The 14,843-nt window shown below is 39.3% G+C and overlaps 1 protein-coding gene across 8 annotated transcripts in view; it reads left to right on the top strand.

Moving 5' to 3' along the window:
* The window catches only part of NUMB (NUMB, endocytic adaptor protein), a 162,855-nt gene that overhangs the window by 77,892 nt on the left and 70,120 nt on the right, over positions 1-14,843 (top strand). The window contains exon 1 of one of the 8 annotated variants that reach the window (XM_027552360.1): positions 347-436. The exons of the other annotated variants lie outside the window; for them this stretch is intronic. The gene's annotated coding sequence lies outside the window, so the exon portion shown is untranslated. Of the gene's footprint in view, positions 1-346; positions 437-14,843 lie in introns of those variants that run through there. 8 annotated transcript variants of the gene reach the window in all.

Genomic DNA, 14,843 nt, shown 5'->3' with positions numbered 1-14,843 from the left:
AGACAACAATGTCTTTTCTGTTTGGCTCTTTCTCTGTGTATATATGGTATTTTATATTTCAGAGATTCAGTAGTTTACCTGTAGGGATTTGACTGCTATTCAGAGGAATGATTTATTATTAGAGGAGTTATGGTTCTGTTTGTGTGTGGATCTTACAGTTGCTGTGGTGACTTGAAGTGGTCATCTTCGTTACAACATAATAAAGCTCTGATTTCTGGGGGAAGTTGTGAGCCTCCTCTTTTTATTTCGTGTATCTGTGGGTTTTTTTTGATTTATCATATCCATGTAATGTATCAATAATTATGTTACTAACAACAATTTTGTGAGATGTTTATTATTCTCATTTTACAGATGAGGAAACTGAGGCTTGGTGAAGTTACGAAAGTTGTCCAAAGTCACACAGCTTGTAAAGGGCACATTCAAGATTCAGAGCCAGGTCTGTCCAATTTCAAAACTCTTAATCATGGCCATGAAACTTTGCAAGAGCTGTGAAGTATCAACCTGTGATAAGTTGTATTGATATTAATATTGCTTAACTGTCGTTTAACTCTTATTCATAATTTTTGATGGTTTTTTCATCTGTAATAATTTTGTGTGTGTTTTAACTATCGTGAAAAGAAATATGAAATAATAATGTGGGTCTGGGCTCTGGAGACAGCTACCTGGGTATGAATCACTAAGCTGCTCCACTTACTTGTGTGACGCTGAGAAAGTTACTTAACTTTTCTGTACCTCAGTTTTCCTATCTGTAAAATGGTGATCGTAATATAATCTGCCTGATATAGGTTGTTGTGAAGATTAAACGATTTAAAGTATGCAGAGCACTTGGGCTTCCCTTGTGACTCATCTGGTAGAGAATCCGCCTGGCCTGTGGGAGACCTGGGTTCGTTCAGTCCCTGGGTTGGAAAGATCCCCTGGAGAAGGGAAAGGCTACCTACTTCAGTATTCTGGCCTGGAGAATTCCGTGGACTCTATAGTCCATGGGGTCGCAAAGAGTCAGACACTACTGAGTGACTTTCACTTTCACTTTTCATACAAGGCACTTGTAATGGTGCCTGGCACACAGTAAGCATTCAGTAAATGTAAACTATTAGTATTACCATCTCCTAGCAACCAGTAAGGGAAAAGGCAATGGCACCCCACTCCACTCCTGGAAAATCCCATGGATGGAGGAGCCTGGAAGGCTGCAGTCCATGGGGTCGCTAAGAGTCGGACACACCTGAGCGACTTCCCTTTCACTTTTCACGTTCACACATTGGAGAAGGAAATGGCAACCCACTCCAGTGTTCTTGCCTGGAGAACCCCAGGGACGGAGCAGCCTGGTGGGCTTCCATCTATAAGGTCACACTGAGTCAGAGACGACTGAAGCGATTTAGCAGCAGCAGCAGCAGCAACCAGTAAAACAGATGATCATTATTTCTAATTCTCTGTTAGGAAATTTGGATAAAGCAAAGTTTAAGCAGCACACGATACCTACATAAACCAAAATTAAATTGAATAAGTTAGACCTAAAGAAAATCATTCATTTGATCAAATTCAGATCCATTGTAAAGCCGACTTGGAAACTGCTTCTGGGTCTTACATGTATAAGGACTACATACAGGTCCATAGGAGCTCAATATGACCACTGTATCATGAATGTTTTGTCTGTTTTCCTCTTGTAAGTGGAATTTGTATTCAAAATGTTTACGATTTTAGGTGACTTAAGGAGATTGTGTTTTGGCAGTGTTCACAGATAATTATCAAGAATGAAAACTTTACTTGTTGTGTAAAATGTTGGCAGTGTTTCATTACTTGCAGGAGTGGTTATTAGAACTTCCATTGTGGACACTGTGCACACTGATTGAGCTTTGAACCGGTGGGACCACAGCACATTCAACCAGAACTGAGCCATGTACTTACTGATCACATGCTCTTCACTCTTATTCCTTGTAGCGGCCTCAGAATTCTAAAGTGTAATATCAACTCTTGTTACAATTTAGTAAAGTAAAATACCTATAATTAGTGCCTAGTAAGTTTATACCAATTGCAAAAATATCTATCAAAGGGAGTAATTTGAGTCAAGTTATGTGAAAGTTCAAAAGCTCTTATTAAAAATAGGACTTGGTTTGTATATGAGCCCAAGACGTCAGAGGCTTTAATCTATACATGCATTTAATTTATTCTTTTTATTATATTGAGCCTTCCTCTCCTCAAACATAGTGTCTCTTTCTAGCTATTTAGATATTTTTTATTTATTTATGGCTGTGCTGGTTCTTCATTGCTGCTCACACTTTCTCTAGTTGCAGTGAATGGGAGCTACTCTATTTGCGGCGCACAGACTTCCTACTGTGATGGCTTCTCTTGTCGCAGAGCATGAGCTCTAGGGTGCGAGGGCTTCAGCAGTTGTGGCATGTGGGCTCAGTATCTGCAGTCCCCAGGCTCTAGAGCACAGGCTCAATAGTTGTGGGGCACGGGCTTAGTTGCTCCAGGGCAGGTGGATCATCTTGGAACAGGGCTAGAACCTGTGTCTCCTGCATTGGCAGGTGGGTTCTTTACCATTGAGCCATTAGGAAAGCCCCTTAGATATTTAAAAATATCTTTCAATAGTTTCTTTTTCTCATAAGTCTCTCAAATCTCCTCTTAAATTTAATTATTATTGTTGTTAAATTTTTAAATAGTTTTTCCTCTTTTTTTTTTTACATTTTCAATTTACTGATAGAAACTTTTTTGGTATATAGATCTCTGTTCAGCCACCTTAGCTGAAGTATGATGATTGCAATTGTGTCTTTCTTTCCTGTGCTTACAAAGTTTCTTTCTCTTGCCTTGCTATGCTAGTTAGGACTTTGAGTACAGTGTTCAATACAAGTGTTAAAGAGGGCATTCTTACATTGCACTTAGCTTTTAAAAAGAAGCGGTCCATTAATAATAATGCAACAAAGATCCTGCATACTGCAAGGATGACTGAGTCAGCCAAATAAGTAAATAAACATCTCTAAAAAATAAAAGTACTTGCATTTTAAAAAAAGAAAAAGAAAAGGGATAAGTGAAGATATACAAGGCAAATGGAAATGAAACAATCACAAAAGAAAGTGTTGCTGTGTGACCACTCCTTTCAGTGACTGTTTTTTCTCCCTTTCCTGATAGCAAACTTTAGTAAAGAACTGATAGTCCATATCATTGAGGTGTTTTGAGGAAGACTCAAAAAGATTAATTTTGTGTTAATCATAGAATAGTCATTTTCTTTTTTTTTCCCTTCTCTTCCTCCTTTTTCTTTTTCTTTTCTTCTCCCTTCTTCTCTTTCTTTTTCTTCATTCTTGAATTGGGATGTATCTGTCATATTGGCGCGCGTGTTACTTTTGATATTTCACAGTTCAGTTCAGTCGCTCAGTCTTGTCCGACTCTTTGTGACCCCATGAATTGCAGCACGCCAGGCCTTCCTGTCCATCACCATCTCCCAGAGTTCACTCAGACTCACATCCATCGAGTCGGTGATGCCATCCAGTCATCTCATCCTCTGTCATCCCCTTCTCCTCCTGCCCCCCATACCTCCCAGCTAATGAACAGTTATTAACAATTTTGGCAGCATTTCTGTTTGGAACATAAAATAATGATATATCTTGCCATCAGTTGATGGCATCTTAGCTTTGATGAAATATACATTTTTACATACATACCATGACTCTGTCCTACCCCATCCTCTACTTGAAATGCTTTGAAATGTTTTGTTTTTTGTCTCTCCCATCCTGTGCGTATATTATTCAAGATCTTAATGGAAGAAATAATCCTTATTTTGTCATCCTGGCTCCTCTTCCTGCAGCACTTAGCACAATACTTTGTTGGGCACAAGGTTGTATGTAACAATTACGGGAAGTATGTAGATATACTGAATCATAGCACAGACTGTGACACATGTATATTAGTGACTGGTTTTTTAGCTTCTTGGTGAGAAGAGATTAATACCTACATTAGTTAAGATTATTTTAAATATAAAGAACAGAGCCCAGTGCTTCCTACATTAAGCAAGTTAGAGAGTTTATTGGATGGATGTTTAGTCATCTGATGACGTTCAAGAAAGTTTAACCGATGAAACAAACAAAAAAAGTGATTAAAGGAAATTCCCTGGTTGTCCAGTGGTTAGGACTCCACACTTCCACTGTAGGGGGCATGGGTTCGATCCTTGTTGAGGAACTAAGATCCTTACAAGCCACACAGGGCACAGCAAGAAAAAGAAAGAAAGAAAGACAGTTTAAAAATAGAAAGCACTGTGAAGGAAAATGAAGAGAATAGTAACAGTAAAGAATTACAGGGACTTCCCTGGTGGCCCAGTGGCTAAGACTCCAAGCTCCCAATGCAGGGGCTGATCCCCGGTTGAGGAAATAGATTCCACATGCCACAACTAAAGAGTTCATGCGCCACAACTAGAAGATCCTGTATACCACAACTAAAGATCCCCCGTGCTTCATCTAAGACCTGACATAGCCAAATAAATAAAAATTAAAAAATAATAAACTATACTGAGATATTTTTTAAAAGGAATTATAAAGGATGGTATTTAGAGAAGAAAAGAAAGCTTCATGAATGAGGTAACATTTAGGTTGAGACTTGAAGTGTGAATGGAAGACAGGCATTCTTGAAGTTTTTGAGAGAAAAATATTTTAGACAGAGGGAAACAGCAGGCCCAGAGAGGGAAAGAGCTTGCAGTTAACTGAAAGAGAATACTGGTTATTTGAGGAGAGTGTCACTCTGAGGTAGGAGAGGCAGGCAAGGGCTGTACCATAACATGGTAGTATCTGCTCTGCATTTGTGAAGTGCTGGCCACTGTTCCAGGCACTTCTCAAGCAGTGTTAGTTGTTATGCCGTATTGACTGTCTGAATGCTAAGAGTTTGGATTTAACTTGAAGATGCATTGGGAAGCCATGGAACTATTATTCAGTGCCCTGATCCATTTTTAAAGATTACACTGAATGCTTTGTTCACAGTTGATCAAAGGGGGACAGCAGAGGAAATTGAAATAAATACTAGTCGATGGTTTATACTAGTTCATGTAGGAGATGCAGTAACCTTGGACCATGGTCCTTTATGGTAGAGGTGGAGAGCAGTGGACAGATTTAAGATACGTTTACAAGTCTTGTTGATGGCTTGGATAAAGGGAGAGGGTTGTGAGGGGAAGGAAGGAGTCAGATTGGAGAAGGTTAAAGAGTTGAAGAGATGATGTGTGTAGATAATTTGTAGTTATTTAGAACTACAGAAAAGGAGAGCAGAGCTGTTTTTAACCTTCTTATTTCCATCATTTTTCCAGTGCCATTTCTGTCTTTTTTAAATTCTTGGAACCAAATATATTTTTATTCTAGTCTGCCTCTCCAGATTGCAGCACCTTTTTCTCATCCCACACTTGACAGATGCTTAGAGGAGGAAAGTCAGTTAAAAAGTAGGCTAGCATTCTCAGCAGTTCTGCCCTTTTTCATCAAGATGTTCCTTGCTAAATCAGTCCTTGCTATATCAGAGCAAAACCATTTTGTTCTATAAGTAAAGGTTTAATTCTTGAAGGAACAGCATTTTAGGAAGTCAGTCTCTGTATATGTGTGTTATGGGATTAGGGGTGATGGTCATACATGTTTTTTATCTGTTAAGTCTCAACATACCTTAAAAGATAAAGTTAAGAATAGCTGAATCACCAATTCAGTTCACCAGTTGTTTTCTCAATTGAAAGGCAAGTGATAAACTAAAAGATAAAATTGGTTGTGTAACTGAAAAAAACTCTCAGAAGAGATAGCCTTTTTTTTTTAATGTTTCTTAAATATATATAGGTTCAGCTTTTGAAACCACCTTTGACTGCAATTTTAAGTAGACAGTCTTTCCTTATTTTTTGAAGCTCTAGTTTTCCATTATTTTTAAGGAGTGAATAAAGAAGCCATGTATCAAAACAAAAGAATTTTGTGGATAAGATGAAAATTAGTAAGGCAGAAATCTGAAATTAAAGTCAGGTAATAGGTGGGAGGGGGGTTCAGGATGGGGAACACATGTACACCCGTGGCGGATTCTTGTAGATGTATGGCAAAACCAATACAATATTGTAAAGTAATTAGCCTCCAATTAAATTTAAATTTAAAAAGTCAGGTAATAGATAAGGATCATAGAATGCTGTTTAAATAAGTGTTTCTTAAGTTTTTAGGATTAATAGTTACAGAATCCTTTGAGATTCCAAAGAAAGTTGAAGAATCTGGCCTCAGAAAATGCACAGAAGCATGAGCATTCAGATTTGAACATAATCTTAGGGCATTTCTAAATCTGAAGAGCCTATGGGGGTACAGGCTGCCCTGGTCAAGAACATGTGGTCTGAATCAGGGCTGGGAAGTAGTGGCTAGAGAGCATCAACACTCAAACTGTGACAGTAATCTCTTTTCAAATACTAGCCTTTCAGGCAGCCCAAACTCAATTTGTTGTTATTTTTTAAACTTTTGGTCTGACAGCTGATAACATAATTTTTAGTTTTAGCTGTTGAAAATTATTCTTAAATTTTTTACTTTGAAAATGCTGTAGAAAAGCAGTTACTGTATATGTGTAATCTAGAAAAATGATATAGGTGAACTTATCTGCAAAGCAGAAATAGAGACACAGAGATAGAGAACAAACATGATACCATACGTGGTGGCGGGGGTGGTGGGATGAATTGGAAGATTGGGATTGGCATATATACACTACCATGTGTAAAACGTATAACTAATGAGAATCGACTGTACTGCACAGGGAACTCTACCCAATGTTCTGTGGTGACCTAAATGGGAAGGAAATCCAAAAAAGAGGGGATATATCTATATCTATATATACTTATATATAGCTGATCCACTTTGCTGTACAGCAGAAACTAACAAAACATTGTAAAGCAACTATACTTCAATAAAAATTAATTTTATAAAATGTCATAGATGGCAGTGTTTTCTGAAATAAGGCAATACAGTATTCAGGATATGCTAAGAAATGAAACTTACTAATAAAGTCAAGGTGAAATACAAACAAATTTCAAATTTACTGACACCTAAGATTATACAGAAGCTGAATAAATATTTCCTTTTAGAACTAGATTTAAAAAGCAAACAAACCAACTCTTTGTTCTCTCTCCTTTTCCATGAATCTGTTTGTAACATGTTTCTCACAAAACTGACCATGAACTTTTAAAGTGAACTTTATTAGTCCTATAGGTTAAGTATTGGACCTATTTCCTTCACTGTTGGTGATGAAGCTGTACTTTGTTACTTTTCCTTTGGCTCAGGGCCTAAGTGGAAAACTAAGCTAGTGATACAACTTAATAAGTTATAAATTATTTCCTGTTAGGCACATTATGCCAGTTAGACCAATGTTTAATGAAATCCAAAATTCTTAAGATTCATTGATTGAGTAGGGGATTGACTAGATAACCTACCTCTAAGCCTTTAGGCCATGCTATAAGAGTCTAGGATTCCTTACATTTTTTCACTTGATCAAATAAAAGGGTTTTTTCCATCACTCTAAGTCTTGAAAGCAAGTTCCACATCATAAGAAAAACTAGAAATCAAGGAAAGAAAATGCAAAACCAAAATACTTTGTCTGGGGTATAGTGTTGTAGTTGTTTAGTTGCTAAGTCATGTCTGACTCTTTTGTGACCCCATGGACTGTAGCCTGCCAGGCTCCCCTGTGCATGGGATTTCCCAGGCAAGAATAGTGGAGTAGGGTTACCATTTCCTTCTCCAGGGGATCGTCCCAACTCAAGAATTGAACCTGTATCTCCTGCATTGACAGGCAGATTCTTTTCTACTGTTCAGTTCAGTCACTCAGTCGTGTCCGACTCTTTGCAGCCCCATGGACTGCAGCATGCCAGGCTTCCCTGTCCATCACCAACTCCCGGAGCTTACTCATACTCATGTCCATTGAGTTGGTGCCATCCAACCATCTCATCCTCTGTCATCCCCTTCTCCTCCTGCCTTCAGTCTTTCCCAGCATCAGGGTCTTTTCCAATGAGTCAGTTCTTACCATCAGGTGGCCAAAATATTAGAGTTTCAGCTTCAGTCCTTCCAGTGAATATTCAGGACTGATTTCCTTTAGGAGTGACTGTTTGGATCTCCTTGCAGTCCAAGAGACTCTCAAGAGTCTTCTTCAACACCACAGTTCAAAAGCATCAATTCTTCGGCACTCAGCTTTCTTATAGTCCAACTCTCACATCCATACATGACTACTAGAAAAACCATAGCTTAGACTGGACAGACATTTGTTGGCAAAATAATGTCTCTGCTTTTTAATATGCTGTCTAGGTTGGTCATAGCTTTTCTTCCAACGAGCAAGCATCTTTTAATTTCATGGCTGCAGTCACCATCTGCAGTGATTTTGGAGCCCCCAAAAATAAAGTCTCTCACTGTTTCCATCTGTTTGCCATGAAGTGATGGGACATGATGCCATGATCTTAGTTTTCTGAATGTTGAGTTTTAAGCCGGCTTTACCACTGAGCCATATAATGTTATACTTTAAATGATCACTTGATTTATGGCATTTTTAGCTTAGAATTTTAGTGATGGAACAAATTATTATTATTAAGATTATTGTTAGCAGGTGTACAGTCAGAACATTTTTTTCTTGTCCCTGATAGCTCAGTTGGTAAAGAATCTGCCGGCAATGCAAGAGACCCTGGTTCAATTCCTGGTTCGGGAAGATCTGCTGGAAAAGGGATAAGCTACCCACTCCAGTATTCTTGGGCTTCCCTTGTAGCTTAGCTGTTAAAGAATCCACCTGCAATGTGGGAGACCTGGGTTCAGTCCCTGGGTTGGAAAGATCCCCTGCAGAAGGGAACAGCTACCCACTCCAGTATTCTGGCCTGGAGAATCCCAGGGACTGTATAGGCCATGGGGTTGCAAAGAGTCAGATACGACTAAGCGACTTTCACTTTCCTTATAGAATTCCGGAATAGGTGTGTGATGAAAAATACAGTGGAATTGTATATATTTGCATTCAACCATGTTTGTTCAGAGGACAGTAAAATAAAAGAGTTAGAAACAATATAATTAAACCTAGGTTTATATTCTCTTTGCTTGTTCTATCAATGAGTTTCTGCGGTACAGTGTTTTTGTGCCTCCTGTACAGTGTGTGAAGAAGGAAAGGGCACCCCACTCCAGTATTCTTGCCAAGAGAATCCCGTAGAAGAGGAGCCTACTGGGCTGCTGTCCATAGGGTTGCACAGAGTCTGACACGACTGAAGTGACTTAGCGTGCATGCGTGCATTGGAGAGGGAAATGGCAACCCACTCCAGTGTTCTTGCCTGGAGAATCCCAGGGACAGAGGAGCCTGGTGTGCTGCCGTCTATGGGGTCATAAAGAGTTGGACACAACTGAAACATTAGCAGCAGCAGCATATACAGTGTGAGCTTACTGTGTAATTCTAGTTCTGGGTATTAGTACTAACAACAATGAACACTTGGGAAACACCGCCTGTGTACTGGGCACTGTACGCCATGCAGTTTGCATATAATGATTCGTTTCATTCTCACAGTAGCCCTATCACATAGATTCTATTTTTAATCTCTCTTTCTTGGATAAGGAAACAGGCACTGAAAAGTTCAATAATTTGTCCCAATTACACAGTTAGTAAGTGGCAGATTTGCCTGGTGCTAGAATCTGTGCACTTAGTCCCCTCACACTACCTCTCAAAAATGTGCCACACTAAGCATAATAACATTTAGGCATTAGCATATAATTAGTGGCTTCCCTGGTGACTCAGATGGTCTTGGGTCGGGAAGATCCACTGGAGAAGGGCATGGCAACCCCAAACAAGAAAGAAAACCAAGAGAATGATAAACATAATTAAGTCTAGTGTTACTTCTGGGGGAAAAGAAAAGAGGACATAATCAGCAAAGGTTCATTTGGGGACTTCCCAAGGTTTAGTAATGCTCTAATTCTTAAGCTGAGTAGAAGATACACAAGTTTTCATTTCATTATGTTCTGTAACCTATATATCAATGTTTATATTCTTTTGTATACATCAGCTATTTTACAATTTAATTATGTGGAAAGCAAGTCACCTAAAATCCTTCTGAGGGTAGAGATGGGAACTGTAGAAATATAAACACATACACTTATAATTATGAGTCATCTAATTAAGGGGTAAGAAAAATAAATTACATTTAATTATAAAATTTACATCTCACTTTTTGGTTAACACCAAATGGTCAACACCGAAATCAGATTGATTATATTCTTTGCAGTCAAAGATGGAAAAGCTCTAAACAGTCGGCAGAAACAAGCCTGGAAGCTGACCATGGCTCAGATCATGAACTCCTTATTGCCAAATTCAGACTTAAATTGAAGAAGGTAGAGAAAACCACTAGATCATTCAAGTATGACCTAAATCAGATCTCTTATGATTATACAGTGGAAGTGACAAACAGATTCAAGGGATTAGATCTGATGGACTACCTGAAGAACTATGAACAGAAGTTGTACAGAAGGCAGTGATCAAGACCATCCCCAAGAAAAAGGAGTGCAGAAAGGGAAAATGGTTGTCTGAGGAGCCTTACAAATAGTTGAGGAAAGAAAGAAGCTAAAGGCAAAGGAGAAAAGGAAAGACATACCCATCTGAATGCAGAGTTCCAAAGAATAGCAAAGAGAGATTAGAAAGCCTTCCTCAGTGATCAGTGCGAAAAAATAGAGGAAAACAATAGAATGGGAAAGACTAGAATCTCTTCAAGAAAATCAGAGATACCAAGGGAACATTTCATGCAAAGATGGGCACAATAAAGAACAGAAATGGTATGAACCTAAGAGAAGCAGAAGATATTAAGAAGAGGTGGCAGGAATACAGAGAAGAACTGTACAAAAAAGATCTTCATAACCCAGGTAACCACGACGGTGGGATTACTTGCCTAGAGTCAGACATCCTGGAGTCCAAAGTCATGGGGGCCCTAGGAAGCATCACTGCGAACAAAGCTAGGGGAGGTGATGGAATTCCAGTTGAGCTATTTCAAATCCTGAAAGATGATGCTGTGAAAGTGCTGCACTCAATATGCCAGCAAATTTGGAAAACTCAGCAGTGGCCACAGGACTGGAAAAGGTCAGTTTTCATTCCAATCCCAAAGAATGGCAATGCCAAAGAATGTTCAGACTACCGCACAATTGGACTCATCTCACACACTAGCAAAGTAATGCTCAAAATTCTCCAAGCCAGGCTTCGATAGTACATGAACCAAGAACTTCCAGATGTTCAAGCTGGATTTAGAAAAGGCAGAGGAACCAGAGATCAAATTGCCTACATCCATTGGGCCTTCGGAAAAGGAAGAGAGTTCCAGAAAAACATCTACTTCTGCTTTATTGACTATGCCAAAGCCTTTGACTATGTGGATCACAATAAACTGTGGAATATTCTTAAAGAGATGGAAATACCAGACCACCTTACCTGCCTCCCAGGAAATTTGTATGCAGGTCAAGAAGCAACAGTTAGAACTGAACATTGAACAACTGACTGGTTCCAAATTGGGAAAGGAGTACATCAAGGCTGTATATTGTCACCCTGCTTATTTAACTTATATGCAGAGTACATCATGAGAAATGCTGGGCTAGGTGAAGCACAAGCTGGAGTCAGGGTTGCCAGGAGAAATATCAATAACCTCAGATATGCAGATGACACCACCCTCTGTTTGTTTTATCAAACAGAGCCATTTGATGAAAGTGCAAAAGGAGTGAGAAAGCGGCCGTAAAATTCAACCTTTATAAAACAAAGATCATGGCATCTGGTCCCATCACTTCATGGCAAATAGACGGGGAAACAATGGAGACAGTGACAGACTTTATTTTCTTGGGCTCCAAAATCACTGCAGATGGTGACTGCAGCCATGAAATTAAAAGACATTTGCTCCTTGGAAGAAAAGCTATGACCAACCTAGACAGCATATTAAAAAGCAGAGACATTACTTTGCCAGCAAAGGTCCATCTAGTCAAAGCTATGGTTTTTCCAGTAATCTTGTATGGATTTGAGAGTTGGACTATAAGGAAAGCTGAACACCAGAGAATTGATGATTTTGAACTGTGGTGCTGGAGAAGACTCTTGAGAGTCCCTTGGACTGGAAGGAGATCAAAGTCAATCCTAAAGGACATTAGTCCTAAGTATTCATTGGAAGGGCTGATGCTGAAGCTGAAACTCCAATACTTTGGCCACCTGATGCGAAGAACTGACTCTTTGGAAGAGACCTTGATGCTGGGAGGGATTGAAGGCAGGCGGAAAAGGGGACGACAGAGGATGAGATGGTTGGATGGCATCACCGACTCGATGGACATGAGTTTGAGCAAGCGCAGGGATTTGGTGTTGGACAGGGAAGCCTGGCGTGCTGCAGTCCATGGGATTGCAAAGAGTCAGACACGACTGATCAACTGAACTAAGTTTCACTTTTATTGCAAAGAATAAAGTTATTGAAATTTAGTTTGTCCAACCCGATCCAGAATGAACCACATGTGAATTCCCTGGCAGTCCAGTGGTTAGGACTCCATACTTTCACTGCTGAGTGCACAGGTTCAGTCCTTCATTGGGAAACTAAGATTCTGCAAGCCGCGCGGCACAGCCAAAAAATAAAATGGACCAAGAAAGAAAGAGAAGGAAAGGAAGGAAGGAAAGAAAGGGAGGAAGAAAAGAAAAAGAAAATAATTAAAAAAAAGAGAAATTTTAAATGAACCAAAGGCTTTTGTAAGGACATTAGAGAGCTACAACTCTTAGGAAAGTGGGGACTTGTCTCTCCAGAGTTTTTTTCATTTCTAAATTATGCTTGTTTGCTTTTCTTTTTTCTCTTGTCACAGTTGCACATCTAATTTTAGGCCCCTCTTGTATGTAAATTATAAGGAAGATTGGACAAGACAATGCTTTAGAAAACTCACTGTGACGGAAAAAAATTCACAAACACTATATAGCACAGACATTATATACATAGGATATAGACACATTCAGAAAACTTGACCTTGACACTTAATTATGAGTTTCCCCTTAAGAAAGAAAAAGAAATATCAAAGTTATCAAAAATGGTAAAATTACTGTTACAACAGTATTAGTTGTTCTGAATGTAATAATATATAAACTAAAATCTGAAACCATGGGTACCATTCTGAATAGCTGAAAAAAATTAATAAACTCACAGATTTCCTTAGTTTAGCTAAAGAGTCTTGTTCCAAGAGACTCTAATCTCATTAAAAGCGAAAAATCACATCAATTCAAAATAACATTGGGAGTACTTTAAATCATCCGCAAAGTACAGTAGTATACTATCTTGCAATAAATCCAACAGCCAAAGATATTTTATACTGTGGACAGTTTGCTGTTTTTAGCTGAAATCAGTTGAAATAGCTTGCTTATGTTTAGGAACTATGCTGTGAGAAAAATATCTATTATATTTGTATAAAGAAATCATAAATTGCTTCCCTCCTCCCTCAGCATTACAGGATTCATCCATGTTGATTGTTATAACTGTAGATGATTCACTTTTATGTTTTCTCTTGATTATTTTTTATTTTTAAAAGTGTTTAAATTGAGGTATTATTTTTATTTCTGTATGGTATTCTAATGTGTGACTATTCTGTATTTATTGTTTTGATGGATAGTTAGATTCTAGTGTTTGTTATTTTATTGTTAGAAATACTAAACAATGCTGCACAGACACTATCTTGTATACCTTCTTGTAACTTTCCTGCTGCTGCTGCTGCTGCTGCTAAGTCGCTTCAGTCGTGTCCGACTCTGTGCGACCCCAGAGATGGCAGCCCACCAGGCTCCCCCATCCCTGGGATTCTCCAGGCAAGAACACTGGAGTGGGTTGCCATTTCCTTCTCCAATGCGTGAAAGTGAAGTCTCTCAGTCGTGTCTGACTCTTAGTGACCCCATGGACTGTAGCCTACCAGGCTCCTCCATCCATGGGATTTCCCAGGCAAGAGTACTGGAGTGGGGTGCCATTGCCTTCTCCAAATAGTAAGCCCTGCAATGACTGAATAGGCTGTACATAGATAGCATATTGAAAAGCAGAGACATTACTTTGCCAACAGAGGTTCGTCTAGTCAAGGCTATGGTTTTTCCTGTAGTCACGTATGGATGTGAGAGTTGGACTATGAAGAAGGCTGAGCGCCAAAGAATTGATGCTTTTGAACTGTGGTGTTGGGGAAGACTCTTGAGAGTCCCTTGGACTGCAAGGAGATCCAACCAGTCCATTCTGAAGGAGATCAGCCCTGGGATTTCTTTGGAAGGAATGATGCTAAAGCTGAAACTCCAGTACTTTGGCCACCTCATGCGAAGAGTTGACTCATTAGAAAAGACTCTGATGCTGGGAGGGATTGGGGGCAGGAGGAGAAGGGGACTACAGAGGATGAGATGGCTGGATGGCATCACTGACTGGATGGATGTGAGTCTGAGTGGACTCCGGGAGTTGGTGATGGACAGGGAGGCCTGGCGTGCTGCGATTCATGGGGTCGCAGAGAGTTGGACACAACTGAGCGACTGAACTGAACTGAGGAGATTCTTTTAGGAACTTTAACCTTCTTAGTTACTGAATGTAACAAATCAGATGATACTTTTTAGAGAGAATTCATTTAGAAAGCTTTGCTTTATTTGGAGTTGTATTTTGCCGTTTTTTGTAGTATTGTGTGTGTATGTGTATATATATGTAGCATTTAGGAACTGATCCTACAATTAGTTGTCCCTTCCCATACATGTGGGCTTCCTTTGGCTGGGGGCAGTTATTTCTTACAAGTCTGTAGACTCCTGTTAAAGTACCATTCATGGTAAATGCCTAACACTTATTATTCTTGTTCTTTTTTTGTTCTTTCCTCAGTAGAGCAAATTAGAAGCACACCATGTGTGTTTGTAATCCTTCTTAC

This window comes from Bos indicus x Bos taurus, chromosome 10 (assembly GCF_003369695.1).
Source record: "Bos indicus x Bos taurus breed Angus x Brahman F1 hybrid chromosome 10, Bos_hybrid_MaternalHap_v2.0, whole genome shotgun sequence".
NCBI lineage: Eukaryota > Metazoa > Chordata > Mammalia > Artiodactyla > Bovidae > Bos > Bos indicus x Bos taurus.
Note: the sequence above shows the minus strand (reverse complement) of the source record. Positions and strands in the feature narration are given on the sequence as shown.